The 23,056-nt window shown below is 35.9% G+C and overlaps 1 long non-coding RNA gene across 26 annotated transcripts in view; it reads left to right on the plus strand.

The window, feature by feature from the left end:
- Nucleotides 1-23,056, plus strand: part of LOC144294167 (uncharacterized) — a 256,798-nt gene that overhangs the window by 93,090 nt on the left and 140,652 nt on the right. For 23 of the 26 annotated variants that reach the window (XR_013361635.1, XR_013361582.1, XR_013361660.1 and 20 more), the window contains one exon: nt 9,081-9,252. The exons of the other annotated variants lie outside the window; for them this stretch is intronic. This is a non-coding gene — a long non-coding RNA (uncharacterized LOC144294167). The remainder of the gene's footprint in view (nt 1-9,080; nt 9,253-23,056) is intronic. 26 annotated transcript variants of the gene reach the window in all.

A 23,056-nucleotide genomic window follows, 5' to 3' on the forward strand; every position in this document is an offset into this window, starting at 1 on the left:
GTCAAAAGCTATGAAAGGCTGAAAGCTAGGTCCATTGAGCCAAATAGTCAAGTTGTGAGTGCAAAGGAAAAGTACTTGAAGGAAATGAAAAGTGTTACTCCAGTGAAGATATAAATGAAAAGAAAGTGAAATTGTCGTATTGCTGATATAAAGGCAGTTTTAATGGTCTGAATGGAAGATCAAACCAGCCACAATATTCTCTTAAACCAAAGCCTAATCCAGAGCAAGGCCCTAATTCTTTTCAATTCTATGAAAGTTGAGAGAGGTAGGGAGGCTGCAGAAGACAAATTTGAAGCCAGGAGAGGATGGTTCATGAGGTTGAAGGAAAGAAGCTGTCTCCATAAGAAAAAAGTGCCAGGTAAGCAGCAAGTGCTGATGGAAGAGCCACAGCATATTATGCAGATCTAAGATAATTCATGAAGGTGGCCACAGTCAAGGACAGATTTTCAACTAGAGGAAATGGTCTTCTCTATATTGCAAGAAGATGCCATCTAGGACTTTCATGGCTAGAGAAGAGAAATTAATGTCTGGCTTCAAAGTTTCAAAGGACAGGCTGACTGCTAATGCAGTGGTGACGTTAAGTTAAAGCCAATGCTCACTTAACAGTTCTTGAAAATCCTAGGGCCTTTAAAAATTACCATAAATCTACCTGTACTCTATGAGCAGAATGTCAAAGCCTAAAGGATAGCATGTTTGTTTGCAACATGGTTTACTGAATGTTTTAAGCCTACTGTTGAGAACTACTACTGGGAAAAAAAGATTCAGAAGATGACTGCTCATTACCTTGTACCTGGTCACCCAAGAGCTCTGATGGAGATGGACAGCAGCCTGCTAAAACAGCATCCATTCTGCAGTCCATGGATCAAAGAGTAATTTCAACTTTCAAGTCTTATTCTTTAAGAAATTCATAAGGCAATAGCTGCCCTAGACAGTGATTCCTCTGATGGGTCTGGCAAAGTAAATGAGAACCTTCTGGAAAGGATTCCCTTCTAGATGCTATGAAGAACATTTGTGATTCATGGGAAGAGGTCAAAATGTCAACATGAACAGGAGTTTGGAGGACGTCCATTCCAGCCCTCATGGGTTGGAACTTTGAGGTGTTCAAGACTTCACTGAAGGAAGTAACTGTAGATGTGTTGGAAAGAGTAAGAGAATGAGAATTAGAAGTGGAGCTCGAAGATGAGGCTGAATTGCTTCCATCTCCTGATCAAACTTCAAGAGATGAGTTGCTTCTTATGAATGAGCCAAAAAAGTGGTTTCTTCAGATGGAATATAGTCCTGGTAAAAACACGGTGAATATTGTTGAAATGACAACAAAGAATTTAGAACATGATATAAACTTAGTTGATACACAGTGGCGTAGAGTTAAAGAGGATTGACTTCAACATTGAAAGATGATTTACTGTGGGTAAAACACTATCCAACAGTACTGAAGGCTACAGAGAAATGATTTGTGAAAAGAAGTGTCAATCCATGTGGCAAGTTCACTGTTGTATTGTAGGAAACTGCCACAGCCACCCTGACCTTCCGCAGCCACCACCCTTATCAGTCTGCAGCCATCTACATTGAGGGAAGACTCTCCACCAGCAAAAGCATTATGGCTCACTGAAAGCCTGGATGATAGTTAGCATTTTTTCACAATAAAGTATGTGCATTTTTATTAGACATAATGCTATCACACACTTTTTGGACCATCAAGTGTAAACATAACTTTTTTTTTTTTAAGAAAGGAAAAGACAATGTAAATTTGTATTTCTCTTGACTGGGCTCAGTCATTAGTCATAATTAGTCATATTGTAATACCTCTTGTGGATCCTCCCTAGGTTTAAGAAATTCTTTAACTATGGTCCTTAGTTTTAACTTGGACCAAGGAAGGAGGGATATCACCTACAGCCCTGAGTGGCCTTATTTTAAAAAGTAACTGTTTCATAGTCTCTGCAGAGTAGAAACACAAATCACACAGAGGAGCATTAGGATAAGAACTCAAAGGATAGAGGGGAATAGTAGGAGTTATGTCCATCTTATAGTCTCATTTTAAGTAACTTTTCTCTTTTTAATTAGCCTTTTGTAATGACTCTTTCAATGAAACTACTCTGGAATTTTGTAACCTTTTGGAGGCCAAAAGGTGCCAATTAAAACAGGTGTTTCTTGGGCAGCCCACTGATAGATGAATGGATAAAGAAGATGTGTTATATATATGTGTGTATATGTACACACACACACATGCACACACACAATGGGATATTATTGAGCCATATAAAACAATGAAAACTGTCATTTGCAACATGGATACATCAAGATTAATAATGCTAAGTGAAATAGGTCAGAGAAAGACAAATACCATATGATTTAACTCACATAGAATTTAAGAAACAAAACAAATGAACAAAAGAAAAAAAGAGACAACCCAAAAAATAGACTCTTAATTATAGAGAACAAACAGATGGTTACTAGAGGGGAAGTGGGTGGGAGATGGGTGAAATAGGTAAAGGGAATTAAGAGCACACTTATCCTGATAAGCACTGAGTATAGAACTGTTGAATCACTATATTGTACACCCGAAACTAATTTAACACTGTAGGTTAATTATATGGGAATTAAAATAAAATAAAAAACAAAATATGTGTCTCATTTCGTTTATTCTGGGAATCCTTACTTTCAAGTACACTTCTTAAATAATTTTATCTAATTGGAAGGTTCTCCTTAATGGCCATTGTATTTCTAGGTTGTAATTCCCCCGGAGTTAGGACCCCAGCCATAGATGCAGTGAACCTGCATTTTTTTTTTATGAAAGATTTTTTTTAAATTTTATTTATTTATTCATAGAGATGCAGAGAGAGAGAGAGAGAGAGAGAGAGAGAGAGGCAGAGACACAGGCAGAGGGAGAAGCAGGCTCCATGCAGGGAGCCTGACATGGGACTCGATCCAGGGTCTCCAGGATCACGCCCTGGACCAAAGGCAGGCGCCAAACCGCTGCGCCACCCAGGGATCCCTGAACCTGCATTTCTATCTAGCCATATCTAGCTGCAAATTAACCCACATTTCTGTCCAGTCTTATTTTGGGACCCCAACACGATGGTTACCAACCCAAATTGCTCAGTACCCAAAACAACCTTAGTCAGATTTTGCCATTTTTTGCTACGTTTCTGCAAGTTCCAGGACTATAGATCTTAGATGTAAAATGAGCAGGGGGTCAAAGTTGGCATGTTTGATTCTTTAGAATTTAAAGATCCTATTAGCTAAGTCTTTGGGGTTCTTGGAACCAAACTAACACCTAAAAGGTATGTGCTGTGTACTTGGGGATTGTGTGTGGTTTCCAGTGTACCTCTCGTTGCATGGAACTTTTTTTGAGGTTGGCAGGTGACCTGGCATCAATCTATCCCATTCTGTGACCAACTTATCCTATTGTGGAAGTCTACTTGAGGTGCTGAGTGCTTTAATAGCCTTTAGGTACTCAACTGGCACCTACCAATTTTTATGGCTTTTTGGCCTTGAGATCCCTACCTTTATCTATACAAAATAAGACAAACACGTGTGCCTTAATGGATTGGCAATACTGCATCCTGGCCTCAAGAAGGCCCTGTGCTCACTAACCACAGTTCCCGTGGAAGCTTGCTGAAGTTTTCCACCCAGGGAACCAGAGTCAGAAAAGCCAGGGACCCGGCTGTGAGCTCAGTTGGGCTCCGAGAAAAACTGCCAGCTCAGCTGAGCTCCAGGTAAAAATGCCAGCTCGCAGGGCTCCAGGCAAATGTGCCAGCGCAATTGGGCTCCAGTCATAACCATCTGGCAGCCCAAGCTGACTTGCCTTGTAAGGGAAAGCCAATTGGACCAAGAGCTCAAATCCAAAAAAGAGTGAACTAAGAACCAAGAGGAACTTACCTACACACCTCGAAAACAGCAAAAAAGAAGGTGAATTCATGGGGTTCGTGGATACCGGCTTGTGTTCTCTGTTGTCCTTGAACGCCGCGGGAAGTTAGATCAGATTCTGTTAACTAACCAAATCTGATAAGTCACAAAAATTCAACCGAGTAAAATTTAAAGATCTAATTGGTTTCCTAAATGATTCATGAATCGGGCAGCATGCCATCTAGCAAATAGAGGGGCACTCTTTAAAAAACTTTTATCCAGGGACGCCTGGGTGGCTCAGTGGTTGAGCGTCTGCCTTTGGCTCAGGGCTGATCCTGGGGTCCTGGGATTGAGTCCCGCATCCGGCTCCCTGCAGGGAGCCTGCTTCTCCCTCTGCCTGTGTCTCTGCTTCTCTCTCTGTGTCTCTCAGGAATAAATAGATAAAATCTTTTTTAAAAAAATTTTTATCCACATTGGGAAACTAAAAAATTTGTTTGACTCACTCACTTAATTGCAATATGCACTCTATTGTGGTGGTCTGCAACCAAATCTGAAATGTCTCTGAAATAACCTGTACTAAATTTATGTATGTATTTTGGGTCTGTTTCTGAATTTTCCAATCTGTTCCTTTATATTTGAATATATGTCACTACCACACTGTTTTAACTATTAAGGCTTTAGAATACTACTTAACATATAGTGATTATTCTTTTTACTTTTATTTCTCTTGGTTACACTTTTCTAGTGAGGTTTTTTTTTTTTTTTGATACTTTCTTTTTCTTATGCTGCCATTGTATTGATTTTGTATGTATTTCTTTTCCATTAATTTAGTCATTATTATATGGGTTATTCCTAGAACAGCTATTTTCCATAAGTTCCATTTCAGTTAAATAGAGAGTGGTCACCACTTAGGACGTTTCTCCTCATTTGCTGCCAGAGAAGCAGACTGCTTCCTGCAAATATGGCTCATCAGTGCGATTCTTTCCTAGAGTCCCATGTCCTCTGCTACCTGTGGTGCTCAAGACAGCCCCTACACCCTTGTTGTGAAACAGGATTGCACTTTGGGGATTTCACAATGAGTCTTTCACTTTTTGAAAGTTATATTTTTGCAGAAGCTATTGGATATCTACTCCAACACCAAGCATGCCCCACTTTCTATTCATTAGCTCCCTATTGCTTCTGACCAATCTTAATAGTTTTTGTCAATTCATAGTTATATTATAGGACCTGCAAATTGTGTTTCTTAGCTTCTATGAAAATGTTTTTATTGAATTTTTATTTGCTATTCTTGTAGGTTTTGTAAACTTCTTGGAAGGGCAGTGTGAGGGAGGATTCCTGACTTTCTTGGCCAGGTTCTTGCTACATGTGCTGATGTTGCCTTTTTTACACATCTGTTCCAGCTAATATAAATACATTTGCAGCTCTGACCATGGAATGCCATCATGCAGAGGAAGCCATTTTGGGCTTTGCCTATGCCCGAAAGGTTTTTCTTAAGACCTCACCACTGACTTCCGTCTTTTTTTTTTTTTTTTTAAGATTTTTTTTTTTAAATTTAATTCATTTGAGAGAAACAGAGTGAGGGAGAGCATGAGCAGAGGGGAGGTTCAGAGGGAGAGGGAGAGGGAGAACAGACTCCCCACTGAGCAGGGAGTGATGTGATGTGGAGCTCTATGTGGGGGCTCAAGGCAGGGCTAGATCCCAGGACCCCAGGATCATGACCTGAGACAAAGACAGATGCTTAATCACTTGAGCCATGCCCCTTCTTCTCTCTCTCTTTTTAATATAAGTTCTTTTTAGAAGCTTTCTCTCATACCCTCCATCCTTGAAAACTTCCTCTGGACTTGTATCCCACCCTGTGATGCTACCAAACTCTTACTTCCTTAAACCACAATGATCTGTTTATTTGGCTATAAACTCTAGAGAGTATTTCACAAAATATTCTCATGAGATGCTTCTACAGAATACATCATGAAAACAGTGTGGCGTCACCAAGTAAGTCTGGGAAACAATATGTATTTTATTGGGGGTCTTGGAGAGTCACAATTCACATTTGAATATTAAAAGTTGCAAAAAGTCCTAAGGGAAAAAAAAAAGTTTGTCATATTGAAATAACCCAGAGTGATCCTAAAGTATTTGTTTAGGGAGACCTCCATTTATGTGTGACACATGTTAACACATTTGGGGAGCCTACACAAAAAGATCCTCCTTGGATATTGGGGGTGCTTATGGCAGGATCTCCAGTTATGAGTACACTGCCTGCTATTTACTATTTACTATGTGCCTGTCAAATGACTTGATCTGATATACTGTTGAGAATGTTTAATTGCTTAGAGAAACATTTTATAGGATGGTTTTTCATCCAAGGTATCATGATGACATAAACTAGAGAGCTCTGTAAGCCAGCCTCTAATAAATAAATTTGACTCCAATGCTTGATGCTATTTTTGAGGCATGGGGGTCAATGGCCAAGCAAAGAGTACCCAGAGGAAAGTACGCAGGTTGTTTAAGGGATTTGAAAAACTTGTATATGGGGAGTAGTGAGACATATTATATGTTTAGTTTGGAGAAGAGAATGCTAGGATGAAAATTCTATCTACAAATATTTGAACAATGACTAAGACATCCTTTCTGCAGCCAAAAATTCCACAGTCAGAGTGAAGAAAACACATTCTTGTTACAACAAAATGAAATACAGAGTCCTCTGGGTTAGAGCAAAGAGAGTGACTGCTCTGGTATGAAGGGTGGGAGAGGGGTATTTAGGGTGAATCCCCAAGAAGGCAACATGGGAGCAAACTTTCAAGGGTGAGCATGTGCAGAGCACTTTGTGTCATAACCCACCTTTGAAGAAAGCTCTGGATGAAAATCAGGAGTGTTTCTTTTTAATGGCAAAGAGTCATGTTTGGACAAAAGAGTTTTTTATTTCACTTGATCTACATTGACTATTTCTGATTTGTGGCGTAATATAGCATTCAAAGGCTGAATGTATGAAGTATTTTTCAAATTGCTGAGTTAAAAGTGAATCATTGGATAATATTTTTCTTTTTTAGACTTGGCAACAATTTAGCAGATTCTATTTATGATTATTGGTCATTTTTTTTAAAAGGTGAGAAATTCTGTGGAATTCAATAAAGTGTTGATATTAGGTGGCTCAGCATATTAACTGAAATACTTATAGTTTGCACTGTAACATCTTGATTTTATTAGTGGATCATTCTATGAGATTAGTGCATTCAAATTTCTCTTTCTACTCATTGTAGATTATGAGAGTTCAATATCACTGGAAAGGCTGGACATGTTCAGAAAATAGTTTGTTCCACGATTTGGGGGATAGAGATGATTATATTTAATCAGAATATATATACAAATGATTCTGGTTAGATTTACATTAGAAAAAAAGCTAAATATTAAGTTTCACATTTCTCTAAAATATTTTCATCTATACAACTTTGCTTTAAGATTTCTAAGAAATGGTGTCACTGCTTTATTGTATACTGAACTGACAGGCTTCACTTACTGTTTTGGAACTTTACTGTGCAAAGTACTAAATTAAAAATTAGCATAAACTGGTTACCAAGTCAAGCTGAATTCTGCTATTCTGAGGATGTGTAAGAATACATTATCTAGGGACACCTGGGTGGCTCATTCAGTTAAGCATCTGCCTTCGGCTCAGGTCATGATCTCAGGGTTCTGGGATCGAGTCCCTAATTGGGCTCCCTGCTCAGTGGGGAGTCTGCTTCTCCTTCTCCCTCTCTCTGACCTCCCTGCCTCCACTCATGCACTCTCTCTCTCTCAAATAAATACATAAAATCTTAAAAAAATTACATTATCTATCTGAGCAAGTTGAGAAATAGTCTACCTGATTCTAGAGATGAGTTAGTTGACCACTCATTCATTCACTCATCCGGGAAATATTTTTTAAGAGGCTATTACTTACAAAATACTGGAGGTTCCCATTATTTATAAAATGTTATATATACAAAAAAGGAGCTAGTTCTTTCAGCAGTTATTAAACAAATCACGTCAGAAGACAGTGCAATTTAGGAGAAAGGGCGCAGGGTTTGGAGTCAGAATGATGTGGGTCTGTTACAAAATTATAGCAGCTGCATAATTTTCAGCAAGTTACTCAATGTCCTGGTTTTGAATATCAAACAAGATAAAACTTATAAGCACCTACAACAATGTCCGATATGAGTAGGAATTTGATAGTCACCATTATAGCCATGCAAACAGACATGACTGATAGAAACATGACATGACTTGCCTCGGGTCTAGTAAGGACTACTTCCAGTCCATCTGGCTATTTCCAAGATTCTTTTGAAAACATTATGAAACAATGACCAATAAACAATATCGTAGAATGATTGTTCATAATTAATCATATTTAAGTAGTTTGAGTAAACGTTCATAATAATTTCACACATTAAAAAGGCTGTTCTGTATGGGAACAAAGAAGACTATTTTTGGTATTAGGGAAAGAAGCTGTCAATAATGTTAAATCCAATTTAAACTTGTATGTTTTCAAAATTTTATGTAGAGAAAATAGTTCTAATTGTTATTTTCTGCTTATTTAGGTGAGAAATAAACTATAAGTATAACAGATTCTTTTTACTTTGTTCAGTGTTTTCTGTAAATTATAAAACCTCATCATTAAAAAAAAAAATCAAAACACCTCAACATTACACTTGACTACAACTGGTGGCACCTGGCTGGCTCAGTGGGTGGAGCATGTGACCTGTAATCTCAAGGGCCATGAGTTCAAGCCTCACATATAGACTACTCAAAAAAAATTTTTTTTTGATTAAAAAAAAAAAACACAAAAAATACTCGAGGGACACCTGGGTGGCTCAGTCGTTTGGGTGTCTGACTTGTGGTTTCAGCTTAAGTTGTGATCTCAGGGTTGTAGGATCAAGCCCCACATGGGGCTCTCTCTGGATTCAATGGAGAGTTTGCAAGACATTATCTTCCTTTCCCTCTCCTTCCCCCACTGCTCCACCCTCCCACTCCTTGCTTTCAAGCATGCTCTCTATAAAATAAATAAATAAAATCTTAAAAAAAATTAACAACTCTTTTTCATATTTAGGGGTTCATTAAATACTTCTAAGATACTAAGTTTCTGACATTTGGCATATTATTTTCTGCCTTTAATCCTTGCCTTTGAAAACAAATCATATGGAAATAACATCTATAAAGTAGTGTTGTGCTGTAGTCACATATGTCTCCTTCTTTTCTTATAGATAATTGAGTTATGACAAGGAAACAATTACTAGATCAACAGCCTTTGTCTGATCAAGAAGCTACTACAGAATTGGACTAGGATTTGAGGTGGTCTTAAAAACATCTTGGATTGCTCAGGTTCTGCTCATTTCAGGACTACAGAATCAAAGGGTGCCTGGGTGGCTCAGTCAGGTGAGTGACGGACTCTTGATTTCAGCTCAGGTCATGATCGCAAGGTTGTGAGATAGAGCCCTGCCACAGGCTCTGTGCTCAATGTGGAGTCTGCTTGGGATTCTCTCTCCCTCTTCCTATGCCCCTCCCCTCTACTGGTGCACAGGTGTTCTCTCAAACCAATAAATAAAATTTTGAAAAAAAAAGGCTAAAGGATTGAATGGACTGATTAGATTAGTTAAAATAAATTTGGGTTTCTTCTAATATTAACTCAGACTCATTCTAGGGTTGTAACATCATCCTCAGTCTCTTTCTCAAGGAAACCAATCTCCTAAGTGTATATTCCTACACTTAATATCATAATCATCATACTGAAAATTATCTATGTTTGGATTTCTAGAGACTTCTCCTGACAGAAGAATATCCTGATCCCTATAAACCATTCACTGTAGTTTGGTGGGTAAAAGTGGGGTGTTTCAGCTTTGTACTTTCCATTGGTAACATCTGCTTTTCTCATATGCTTTAGTTATATAGAAATGATCTCTAGAGGATGTCAAATGCCCTTATTCCTTTCCTGGATATTCTTTAAAGTATATTTTCAAACTTCCCCACTAATTAAATTCTTCCTTTTCCTTTTCCTGTTTAAAAACTTCATTGTGCTATGCAAAATAGAGGCCTTGATTTCAGGGAAATGGGCTACATTATCATTTACTCCTTGAATTGTCAAAATAGGAAGTGATTCCACCAAATAAGAAAAGAAACATGCATAAAATCTACACTCTTTTCGACGGTCAGCAAAGTCCAATATGAAGTAGAGGCTGGGGGTTGTGGAGAGGTGGGAAATAGACGACAACATACTAGCCTATTACGTACACGGTGATGCTTGATCTTTGCCTATCAATTTTTAAATCATCTATGTTACCTGGGCTGAAGGTGAAAAGCTGTTATCAGTTTTTTGGTTCATTCAATTCATTTACAGTTGAAATATATTGAAAAACCTCCTAAAACTTGGAACTCATCATGTTTGCCTTGTACATTTGCATCTAAGTTGCTAACTCCTGTTCTGAATGGGTGTCCATAATCATCCAACTTTAGGGTATTCATTCATAAATGTTTCTCTAAATAGCCTATGAGTTCACCATCACTAGTCATAACAGTGTCTCTGTGCAATCTGTATCAGCCATTTTCAAGGAAGATTAGTTATTAAAATGCCATTCCAAATTTTAAAAGTTTGGGGATCTGAATAATAACTTTTTGCCTCACATTTGAATGACTATTCTTTAGAAAGAAATCAGCTACATGTCAATCAGAATATGCCTAAAGGGCAACATGCTTAAGTTTACTTTGAATAAAACAGAACTGACATGATGTCAATTTAATAATAGATTGTATTTAAGTCCTTGTGATCATATAGGCAATTAGTAAGCGACAAATGAAGTTCATTTTAATATAGATACCACAACCATATCTTATATTGAAAATGTACATACTGGTTAGAAAACTAGTTGAGTCTCTAAACATGTATCACTCAAAATTAATCATAATAATAGTCTTTTTAGATTTTCTTGCCTCAACGATTTGCTTCTAAATTACGTTGCTTTAATTTTTTTTTATTTTAAATTCCAAATTTTTACTTGTTTTAAATGATCTTTATCATTTCCGGCAATAATCACAGCCAGTGTTTTTGAGAACTTATTGTTAAACTGTGCTAATTTAAAACTTTACATGGATCATCTCACTTATACATCACCAAAATCCTATAAAAAAGTAATTTCATTATCTTCATTTTACATTTGAGAAAAATTGAAATACAGAGAAATCAAGTTATATGAACAGCGGTGAGTCTAATATGCAGACCCACATCAGTATAATTCTAAGTCAAAATTCTTATTCATGATCCGATTATTTGCTGACCAAGTGACAAAGTGCCCCAAAGTGACAGCCAACTATGCTTATTTTGCATGCTACTTGACTCACTTTCCACCTGACTGCTTCATAGGAGCTGCTTGGTTTGAACTGTTTCTCAGCAACTAGCCTCTGTTATGACATCTAGCTCTCTCTGTTTTCACCTCTTTCCTAATTTAATTCCCAGCTTGTTTTCTTCCCAGTCATTTATGTCTTGTTCCAACATCTGCTCTGGTGGGTTTTAGAGAAAATGAAATGCTTCTTTCACTTACCCACAGGATTGCTCCCTAATCCCAGCAAGGTGACTGAACACTAACTAGTTTTGGATACACCTATTTCTGTATTACTTGTTTAGCCAATCCTATAAAAAATGGAAAAGTGTAAAAGAACATATGAAATGGCATAATGCCCATTCCTGAACTGGTCTGACTGATATATGGGTTTGGGTGGCTGAGGGGATGGTCTGGAAGTAGGTATGGCCTGAACAGTATGATTCTACACTGCTGGAAAGACTTAGAATCTCTCAGTTTTTTTCTATAAGACTGATACTTTGTCCATTTTTAATTTCGACTCAGGCCTCCTTATAGTTACTTTCAGGACCTCTCCCCCCCGATATGATTTATTAGTTTTTATAAATTATGAATATAACATATAATTTTTAGTACAGGTCAAGAAAAGAAAATGTGAATAAAGAAAAAAGTAGTTTTCCATCCTTCTTGAGATAGCCAATCATACCAGTTTTATGTATATTGGACCATTTTTCTATGGTCTTACAAACATGTGTTTATTATTTATATAATTGATTGCATGCATATGTGTATGTATGTATATATTTTTTTCTGTTTTGTTTTTACAAAAATGGTTGTCCTAAACATTGTAAAAGGATCATACAAGCAATAAGTAACTTACTTTTTTAAACAGTTGCATGATGTTCCACATTGTGGATACAACAGCCTCCTTCTGATGATAATCAAGCTATCCCTAAATTATTGTCATTACAACAAAACAATAGGACATTGTGGGCTAATGCTTTTAATTTTTAAGATAGACATATATAGTACTAAAAATGGCTGAGTGTCATAAAAGGAAAGCACAGTCTCAGGAAAAATTTATGACCAAGGACTATAAAAAATATTTTTCCTGCAAAACTGCTCTTTCAATACTTATTTCTTTTTCTACTCTGTTGATGAGTAGGCTTATTTTATTAAAAATTAAAGTTTTATTAACAGCTCTTTTAAAATTATAAACTCACGTTGCTTATTCTCTTTTAACCATTATTTATTGACGAATAATGTTAGAAAACATTTCCAGAATTTGGTTCCTAACAACATCACACTGAGAATGGTTTCATGTTTTGTGAATGAATCTTTTTGAAATTCATTTTTAAATTTTTAATGATTTATTCCATGAATTATCTAGATAGAGAAGTTATATTAATGCTGCTAGTGGAGGAAAAAGAAAAACCTAAAGAGAAATTGGATTTTCAGGGATGAAAATATGGAACGCTCTTCATATTTCACCATATGATATGTACTGAAGATGGATGAATGTGGCAGATGCTGCATTTATACTTACTCCAAAATTACCCAGTAACAATTTATAATTTAGCTGACTTCATTCTATTAGTAACTTTGCATAATTTGTATGAACTAGCTTATCTTTCTAAGTGTAACGGCTTCTCTATGATTGAGGCTCAGCCTATAGCTACCTTTTGGTTTCAATTGGTCATTTAATCAATTTAAGCTGTTGGTCCTAATATTTCATGTGTCATTTCAGTGCCTGTAAATAATACTGTTTTATCTTTTTCTTTTTCTAATTATATCAATTCAAGGCACTTAGGCTTAAATTAATTTGAGGGAGACATATTTGGACTGATATAAATGGACTAGACATTTATATGTGCAAATTGGCTAACTATACTTCTAACATCCATTTATTTCTGTATTTAACGTAGAATGTGGAAACAGATGTAGCAATAATGATCCCAAATGTTTGAAAGAGTTGGATAATATTGGAGCAGTGTCTGGCTAAATCTGAAGGAGAAAATGCAATTGACATTGCCTGACACTCCCTGCTTTGAAAATAATCAGTGAATCTATTTAACAAAAAATCAGAAAAGAAATACTGTTTAAGTTCTATGGTTTTGTCAAGGACACCCAAATTTGTTATTGTAAACATCCTTTAAAAACAAATGTTATTGGGGCACCTGGGTGGCTCAGTGTTTGAGCGTCTGCCTTTGGCTCAGGTCGTGATCCTGGGGTCGAGGGATTGGGTCCCATATCAGACTCCCCACAGAGAGCCTGCTTCTCCCTCTGCCTATGTCTCTGCCTCTCTCTCTATTTCTCGTGAATGAATGAATGAATGAATGAATGAATAAATAAATAAATAAATAAATAAATAAATAAATAAATAAAATCTTTTAAATAAATGTTCTCCTGATAAATGAAGAAGCAAGTACTATAAAACATGGAAATTTCACCAATGGTTAAAACTGTAACAAGCAAAGTTTGAACATGAACTGGACTGATGCTTTACTCAGAAATGTTTTTGAATAAAATGATCTCTGTTAAGCTTGACAGGGAGGTGTAGGGGAGGGTATAGAGCTTTATAGAGCAAACACATTAGCAGATCACTTAAAAAACTCAATATACCAAGTATAAATTTAAAAAAAATCTAGTCTTTAAAAGGCCATTGATGCATTTCCAATAAGTCTCAAACTTAATCCTCCACAGCTTGAAAACAACAGTACAGAATTTCTCAACAGTATTTTAAATTTCTCCTACTTTTTCCCAATATTCACTTAAAAAGGTGATCTTTCAATGCATAGCTACTGCTTATAATCATCAAAAAACATTCAGGAACATGTATTGCATGGTAGATGCTATATGGTAGATGCTATATGCTATATGCTTGCAGTAGTCAAGCTAGATTTATTTTTCTCTGTGAGGTGGTGAATAAAAAATTTAGGCTCAATATTAATCAAAGCTCAACAGAGTATGTATGTATTTATTTATCAACTATCACTTTTCTACTTTCCCAGTAATCAGTTTCTATCCTGTTCAAATCATGCAATCTCTATGACCTGCGGTTTCATCCTGTGCAAATTTTGGAACACAGACTCAAAATGGCAGGCTGAGCTTATGTTGGAAAACACACCCCTTCATTACAAATACATAGAATTACAGAGAAATTATTCAAATCATATAATTGGGTCTCAAAAGAAGAAATAAAATTCGCAGGTGCTTGAAACCAAGCAGGAACAAGCAGCAGTAGGTGGGATTCGGAGCTTGTGACCCATGAGACAGAGAGACTAACAGTCAGGCCTGGGCCTAGAAGAGTTAAGCAGTGTACCTGACACCCTCGTACCTTGCTTGGCAATCTCTCACAAAATAAAACAGATGTTTATCAACTTACCCAGCAATTTAACAGCTAGGTATTTTTTTCAAGAGAAATAATACCTAGTCTGCAGACATATAAAAAGATGAACACAGATGTTCACAGAAGGAAAAAATGAAACAGGAAAAACAAGCAAAATAGCTCTCACCTGGTGAACAGATAAACACAGTGTGTTACATCCATACAATGAAATATTATTCGGTCATACAAGGAATGAACTATTTATAACATAAAACATGGATAAATCTCAAAAGCATTATGCTGTGTAAGAGAAGCCAGAAACAAAAAAGGACATGCCATATGGTTCTACACATCTGAAATTCTAGAAGAAGACATCACTAGTTTGTAATGACAGAAAGGGTATCAGTAGTTGCATAGGGTTGAAGTGGGATAAATGACTGCAAGGAGTTAGAAAATTTCTTGGGTACTGAGAATGTTCCACACATTAAATATATAGTACTTTTTACTGCATGGAAATGACATCTCAACAGTGCTGATTATGAAAAATTTAAAAACATGATTACCACAGAAGATGTGCTCACAGAAAAAAGTTGCAAAGAACACAAAGCCAAATGCTTTGAAAGACAGTCAATAGATGCAGGATACTGGATAAATCACATCCAACCCCAGATAAAAGTAGGGACATGGACTGGATATATGTTATAGGGCTATGGAGTTATATATATGTATTATATATATTTATGCCTTAAATACATTCATAAATATATTCATGTCTTAAATATATTTTATTTAAAAAATCTTTTGTATTTTTTAAATAGAATTTAAAAATACCCTCTAGCATCTTTTAGAACTCTCAAAAAAATATCTGCTTATGATATAGATTATACTATGGGGCTGCTTCAAGCATAACTAAGAATATATTCATATGACATCTGTACATGCTAGCAAGGCAGGTACTTGAGGAAATACTATTGAGGAATATTTTATATGTAATATTCTTTAATTGGTAGTTAGAAATTCTAAAATATTATATGGTTTTTGCTCTCAAACAAAAATCTTCACACTCAGTTAAAAAGACCAGTCTAAAATAAAGTAACACTAAAACACATTTTTTGGGTAGAATACATGGCATGTCCATGTGGAGTTGAAAAGTTTAGAAAAAGGGGGATCACCTTTTCGCAGAGTGGGCCGTGTTTCCTGATGGTTCTCTGAGTGATTTTAGTTGTTATACAAATGAACTTCAAACCCAGGAAGTCATATTTTGTGCAATCAATTCCCTTCTAATTCTCTGACAATTATGTCAAGGAGAAAGACTAAATTTGGTGCTATTACATCTTTAATCCTTCCTAATATTTACTAAGCCCTCTCTCTTTTTATGAGAAAGCAGATCAGAATCAGGGCCTTAGGCAGGGAAAAATACCCAGGAAAATTTTTAAAAATATATTTACTTGGCATTTTATCCTCTTTATACTTCCTTTTTATTTATATCAATAATTGTTTCCATTTACTGAATTTGTGTTTCATATGTAAAATTTCTAGTATTTTCTACTTCCTCTTTCTTTATTTTATTCTGAAAATCTATGAGAATACAAACCAAAGCAGGATTATAAAAGAACAATAAAACCAAAACCAAAAAATCTGCTTCAGTAGTTTTAAAAAGACAGACGTTGTTTGTGAGATTTAAAATCTAAAACGTTAGCATTCTTCAAGCTTTCTGAAACTATTTTTTATTAAAATGAAGCAAAATGGAATATACTCACACATAACAGACAATTCGTCAACAAAACAAAAACTTTTCCAACTTCTGCTTTAAAAATACTGACTACACCGATTTGTGTCTGACTCATAGCTGATACTTTGAATTGAGGAAGTTGCACTCCTTTTGAAATAGTAAGAAAAGGTCAGTCTTTATCCTTGGGGGAGTCATGTCAGTAGGGTTAAATGTCCTAAGATTCAGTGTTTTTAAATTAAAGTTATTTAAAGTGTAAGAAAAAGAACTAAGTGGAAAGGATAAATAATATTAAAAAGCAATAGGTTGCTAAAATCTTTGCTACCTATTGAGCATAGGTTACTTTTGAAAATGCCTTAATTTTTAATATCATAGAATCTCATTATAATTGTGGTGTTTATTTCACTTTTTTTCTGACAAACTAGATTTTAAAACCTGGTATACTATCGTATATTTAATGATGTCTAATAAATATCTTTGGTCAAGGAGTGAGAGTTTTTTCAAATTTTGATGAAAAGTTTTACGAAACTCAGCTTTACCGAAAAGATAGCTTAACTTTTGGTCCCAGACTTGTCTTATTAACATTTCTTAAATTAATGACCCCTATAATGTGGACTGATACTGTTGTTTGACAGGCATGCCAAGCCAGAAATTTTGAGAAGTGTCCTCTATTTTTTTTTAAAAGATTTTATTTATTTATTCATGAGAGACACAGAGAGAGAGGCAGAGATACAGGCAGAGGGAGAAGCAGGCTTCATGCAGGGAGCCTGACTGGATCCCAGCGGGATCATTCCCTAGGCCAAAGGCAGATACTCAACTGCTGAGCCACTCAGGCTGTCCCAAGAAGTGTCCTGTATTAAATAGCTTAACTTTTAGTTATTATGTAAACTTGAGAAAACAACTTCTGGTTTAATAACTTCAGTCATCACAAGCCTATTTTAATTCCTTGGAAAACTCTTCCCCTTTCTCTTCTATTCTTATGAGGAAGAGTCAAAGGGAGGGGGAGAATTTTTGCTCTCTTCAGTGCAGTTTTACTAACTTCTAGTTTTTCTTTCTTTCTTTCTTTCTTTCTTTCTTTCTTTCTTTCTTTCTTTCTTTCTTTCTTTCTTTCTTTTCTTTTCTTTTCTTCTTTTCTTTCTTTTTTCTTTTCTTTTCTTTTTTCTTTTTTTCATTCCATCCTTGTCCATGAGAGATACTCCCCTTGTCTAACCTACGCTTTACAGCAACATTATCCTGTAGACCTTTGGGTCATGGATCTACCTGCATCCATTGATGTAGAGATTTTGAGGTCATACGTTTCAAGAAGTGAAATAAAGCTTTTCTCCTCACATCTCTAATGACTTTTTTTTAGTCTAAAATAAAATTATTCTGGTTCATCTTAGAAGAATCATTGATTATGTTGCTATGTGTAATATTGTACTTATAATTAGTCAAGGAATAAGACTGGATATTAAAGATCATTGATAGGCAGGAGAAAATCATGCTAGGTTTAGTCACAATACTATTTCTAATGCTTGAAACTTACAACGGTCATTGGGACAGCTTTCCCTCTCCCCATAAGATTTCAGTAACAACTGAATTAACTTATCACTTAAGAGATAAACTGCTTGAAACAGAAGAGCTGGCTATTACATGGGATATATGAATATATATATTATATATATAATAACAGCAACAAAACTTTCAAGGGGAAAACACTATATAGTAATTAACAGGATTTCAATGTATTCATTTTTCTTTTTTTTTTCATTCATTTTTCTTTGGGTAGTTTTCAAAATTTTTTTTTAAATGTTTATTTATTTATGATAGTCACAGAGAGAGAAAGAGAGAGAGGCAGAGACACAGGCAGAGGGAGAAGCAGGCTCCATGCACCGGGAGCCCGACGTGGGATTCGATCCCATCTCCAGGATCGCGCCCTGGGCCAAAGGCAGGCGCCAAACCCCTGCGCCACCCAGGGATCCCCTTTGGGTAGTTTTCTTACAGGAATAATTCTCTTGAGACTAGGTTGAAAAGCAATTTGAAATCATTTTTAGTTTAATTTTGATGAAACTGATTTTCCTTTTTTTTAAAGCCTTTTTTGTTCAGTTTAAGCTTTCTGTACCTTTTTTCTCCTACAAGCTAGATGCATCTCAGTGAAAAGACAACGTATTTAATTAAGCATGCCACCACCCAAGAAACCTTTACTTGAAGCATTAAGGGATTTGATCATCACATTTTAGCAAGATTCCACTACTAATTTAAATTGAAATAAAATTTAAAAATATTTTTTACATAATATACAAAATAAATGTGCTTATTTAAATTAAAATCAAATGTTAGTTTTGTTATTCAAGCTTCTTACCACTTTTTTTTTTCACATTCTTAAGACAGTTTTGTTACACCTATGAACAGGTATTGTTTGTTAGTGTGTGTTTAGGTGTGACAGTCATCTTCACTGAGTGGAGAAAAACAATGAAGGAAAAAACTCCTAGAAATGAGAGAATCACTTTTCAATTTCCAACTAAAGATAAATTCAGAGGAAATTCTTTAAATTGTTAAATGACAGAGTTGGATAGGACGTAAGAAAGAATATTTACCAATAAGGATTTTCAAAATAAGAACAGTGAGCTGTACTTCATCTTTCCTACAGGTATCAGGTATTTAAAATTGTTCTCTTCTCTGAATATGAGAACAAACATCACATACCCTTGTAAGTTTCCTTCTTGCTTGGCTTTTAATTTCTTTATAGTTTAATAACCCTAAGTGAACCTGGAAATATAAAGAAGGGAAAAAATAAATCTAATATTTTTCTAAAAGTACAATAGTTGAGCAAAAACATAATATATATTTGCATATTAAATATATGCATCTATGTACTTTTATATATTAAAGCACATTTAAAAGCAGTTTCATAGTGTTTATACACCAGATTGGAACCAATTACTTTAAAAAACTAGCTGTTGATCATTATGTTTTCAATTTTTCTAGTTTTTTCAGTGGCATATTTTAGGTTTAAAGAGGGATTCTTTTTACATGAAAATAAGTAAAACTATTGTAAAATATTTATATATATATAAAATATTTAGTGAACAAAACTATTTATACAGAATGCATTTAGTGAATATTTATACATTCTAGTAAATATTACCCGTAAGTTTTTTTGTAATGTTATATTGCAAGAAAAATGTTTTCATTATTCTGTGTTATTAAGTGCAATGTTTAAATGCATAATGAATCTTGAAATTCATTTTAGAATGGAACACCACATGGTGGCACTGTTTACTAAGAAACTGGTAAAGTATGATACCCTCACAGGGATTAGTGCGTTTTATAAACCGCTCTAGTTTTCTGTGTCTGTCAAATTGGTCATGCATTTCAATTGTTAAAAATGTGTACTGGATTCTTAAGTGTGAAAGTGGTAAATGCTTTTTATTCTATAAATTGTCTTATGTATACAGAGGCTATGACAGCGCCTTTCATGAGTATTGGAAAACTTAGAAAATAATTGTTGAATTTGGTTTGCTAACTTATACACTGTACATTTGCTTACAGATGAAAAGCAGTAGAGGGGCTCCTGGGTGGCTCAGTCAGTTAAGTGACTGCCTTCTCTCAGGTCATGATCCTGGGGTCCTGGGATGGAGCCCTGGGATCAAGCCCCACCCTTGGGCTCCCTGCTCAGTGGGGAGTCTCTTCTCCCTCTGTCCCTCCCCCTGTTCCCTCTCTCTCAAATAAATAAATCTTAAAAAAAAAAAAGCAAGAGAAGAAATCGAATAATAAATATCACCTAGAGGTTAGACTTTTCCACCAGTGTGTACTTTTAGAATACATAATAGAGATTGATTGAATAATGGTGGAGTGCTTTAAAGTGAGAACAAAGCGTTTAAGCATGAATACAGTGGATTTATACCCCCAGGTCACTGAAAGCTTCAGGATGAGATTGAGGAACAGCTAATATAGAACCTCCCTCCTCTTTTCCTACTGCCACATCTCCTTTCTTTGCCTCAAATCCATCAGTGATTTTTTTTTCTATCCTGTTTAAATAATGAATTCAGTGACATTGGACCCTTGAACTATGTAGGGCTTAGGGGCCTCAACATCCTCCATAGTAAAAAAAAATCAGTGTATGGCATTTGATTACCCTAAAACTTAACTACTGATATCCTATTGTTGACAGAAAGCTTTACCAATAACAAACAGTAGATTAACACATATTTTGTATATGTATTCTATATTCTATTCTACAATAAAGTGAGCTAGAGAAAAAAATATTAGGAAAATCGTAAGAAAAACGCATTTACAGCACTGTACTGTATTTATCAAGAAAAATCCATGTGTAAGTGGACGTGCACAGTTCAAACCCATGTGTTCTCAACTGTACTGAGACCTTAAAATGTACACATATCTGGAGAAATTTCCTTTATTTTCTCCTTTGTTTTGTATAGAATAGTACATACATCTATGTTGTACAAAGCCGTGATAAGTTGCTATGGGATTTTATAGTCTTGGGACACAGGATGATGTAAATAATGTTTTTTTTGCACTTCTATCATTTATGCATTTAATTAATCCATAAAACCAGTCATGGTAAGCTGGATACATATAAACTCCAAGGAAAGGGAATTTCTGCAAATAATGGGAAATGATTCCCCTACAAAGGAATTAAAGCCTGATTCCCTGGTGGTTAATACATAAACTCCACTAGGTCAGGGTTCTTCATCTGCTGGGTTCACTGATATATGCAAGCATCTACTAAGTGTCTGATGTTAAGCAGGTGCTCCAAAAATATTTTGTTGTTGTTGTTTTTTAATGATTTTATTTATTTACTTGAGAGAGAGATTGAGAGAGAGTGCACAAGCAGGAGGAGAGGCAGGCAGAGGAAGAGGGAGGAGTAGGTTCCTTGCTGAGCAGAGAGCCAGACATGGGGCTTGATCCCAGGACCCTAAAATCACGACTTGGGCCAAAGGCAGACCCTTAACCCACTGAGCCACCCCGGTGCACCCCGGTGTCCCTGCTCTATAAATATTTGGAATGAATTGAACAAATAAATCTTTGAACTTCTAGCAAAATAAATCAAAAAGCTTTTTCTGTTAAGGAATATAGTAAAAGATGGCATGATATTGGAATAAGACCTAGAAGAATAAATAATTTATCTCATTTTAAAAGCTGGAGTTCCAATTTCTGGGGCTTCAACAAATAGAAACTTTTTAAATAAAATTTTATTTTATTTTATTTTATTTATTTTTAAATAAAATTTTAAAATCAAATACAGTAAAAGTTAGCTAGAATTATAATTTCATGATGTTTGTATATAAAGTAGAGATATATTAACCATATCATTCATGAAGATACTTGACAAGGAGTATATAGTTATTTGGAAGATATTTTTCCCCCCACAAAGAAATAAAGAACAATACAAGGTCAGGTGTGAGGATGAAGAGCCAGTGAATTCTGAACATTAATATGACTTGAACTCTGCCTCTGGCTGGAGCTTGAAGATTTTTATGCCCTGATCTAGGTATCATTGCAATGATGCCAATGATGAATGCTAAGATGATGGTTAGGGGTAATGGAAATATATTGATTTAGTTAATTTTGATCACTTGCCTTTGATCATTTATTCAGTTTTAGGTGCTGTTTAGGCAGTTTCCTGTGTGCTTTTTTGCTTTCACTATGTTTTTTTTTTTTTTTTTTCTTTGACCAATGATAAAATTCCTCTCAGTAACTAGCCCCCTATTGGTGGGTTGGGTATATGGAGGCTTTTTGCAAGCCAGTGGGGACAACAAATTATTTATGGCTCTCTCATCTCTGGCATGATGATGGTAGGCAGAAAGAAGGTACACACTTCACCCTGCATTCCTTTCACATCCTGTCTCTTTCCTGGTCACTTGGTGTCTGTTGATTTCCTGCTCTCTTCCACCACCTAAAGCTGGCTTTCACATTCCTCTCTCTTCTCAGGTAGAAATTACTGAGTTCCCAAAATGAAAAGAAACAATTCTTGTGAGAGGCTCTGAGGCAGATCGCTGAAGACCACAGAGTGGGGCAGACTTTCTGGACTGAAAAGCCAACACTGCCACTGCTAGCTGTGTGGTTGTAGGCACACTACTTAGCCACTTTGTGCCTCAGTTTCATCACATTTAAAAGAGTATTTACCCTCTGAGAGGATTGAATGAATTGTATAGGTAAAGCTTTCAGCAGAATAGCTGGCACATTTGCCTGCTAGCTTTATTAGGGGCAGGATTTTAGACATCTGTGTAGGAGAGGAAGGTGTTGGGAGGACCCTGGGGGCTCGAGCCTTCATGACATTGTGCCCCCCTTGTCAGCCACCTGCTTTACCTGAGCATAAGGCCCTTGTGCAACTGGGACCTGCGTTGATTCACTATCATCTGATCTTTTTGGATTTGAAGGAGTTTAAAAGGCAACACATTTTGACCAGAAAACTTCCCTCAAAACATAAACAGATGCCCTAAAAGTGTTTGAAGTTTTAAGATGCTGAAGCATGCTCTAGTATGAGGAAATTAATCACATACTAAGCTTCAAAATATTTCTTTTTAATAAGCAGTCACAAAGTTTGCTACTGAGAAGCATATACCCATATGCATTTCTTTTTTTTTTTTAATTTTTATTTATTTATGATAGTCACACAGAGAGAGCGAGAGAGGCAGAGACACAGGCAGAAGGAGAAGCAGGCTCCATGCACCGGGAGCTCGATGTGGGATTCGATCCCGGGTCTCCAGGATCGCGCCCTGGGCCAAAGGCAGGCGCTAAACCACTGCGCCACCCAGGGATCCCCCCATATGCATTTCTGACAACTTAGTGTTACAGTTCCTCTAGTACAAATATTTGTGATATAATGTG

The sequence above is a fragment of the Canis aureus genome, chromosome 2 (genome assembly GCF_053574225.1).
Source record: "Canis aureus isolate CA01 chromosome 2, VMU_Caureus_v.1.0, whole genome shotgun sequence".
Taxonomy (NCBI): domain Eukaryota; kingdom Metazoa; phylum Chordata; class Mammalia; order Carnivora; family Canidae; genus Canis; species Canis aureus.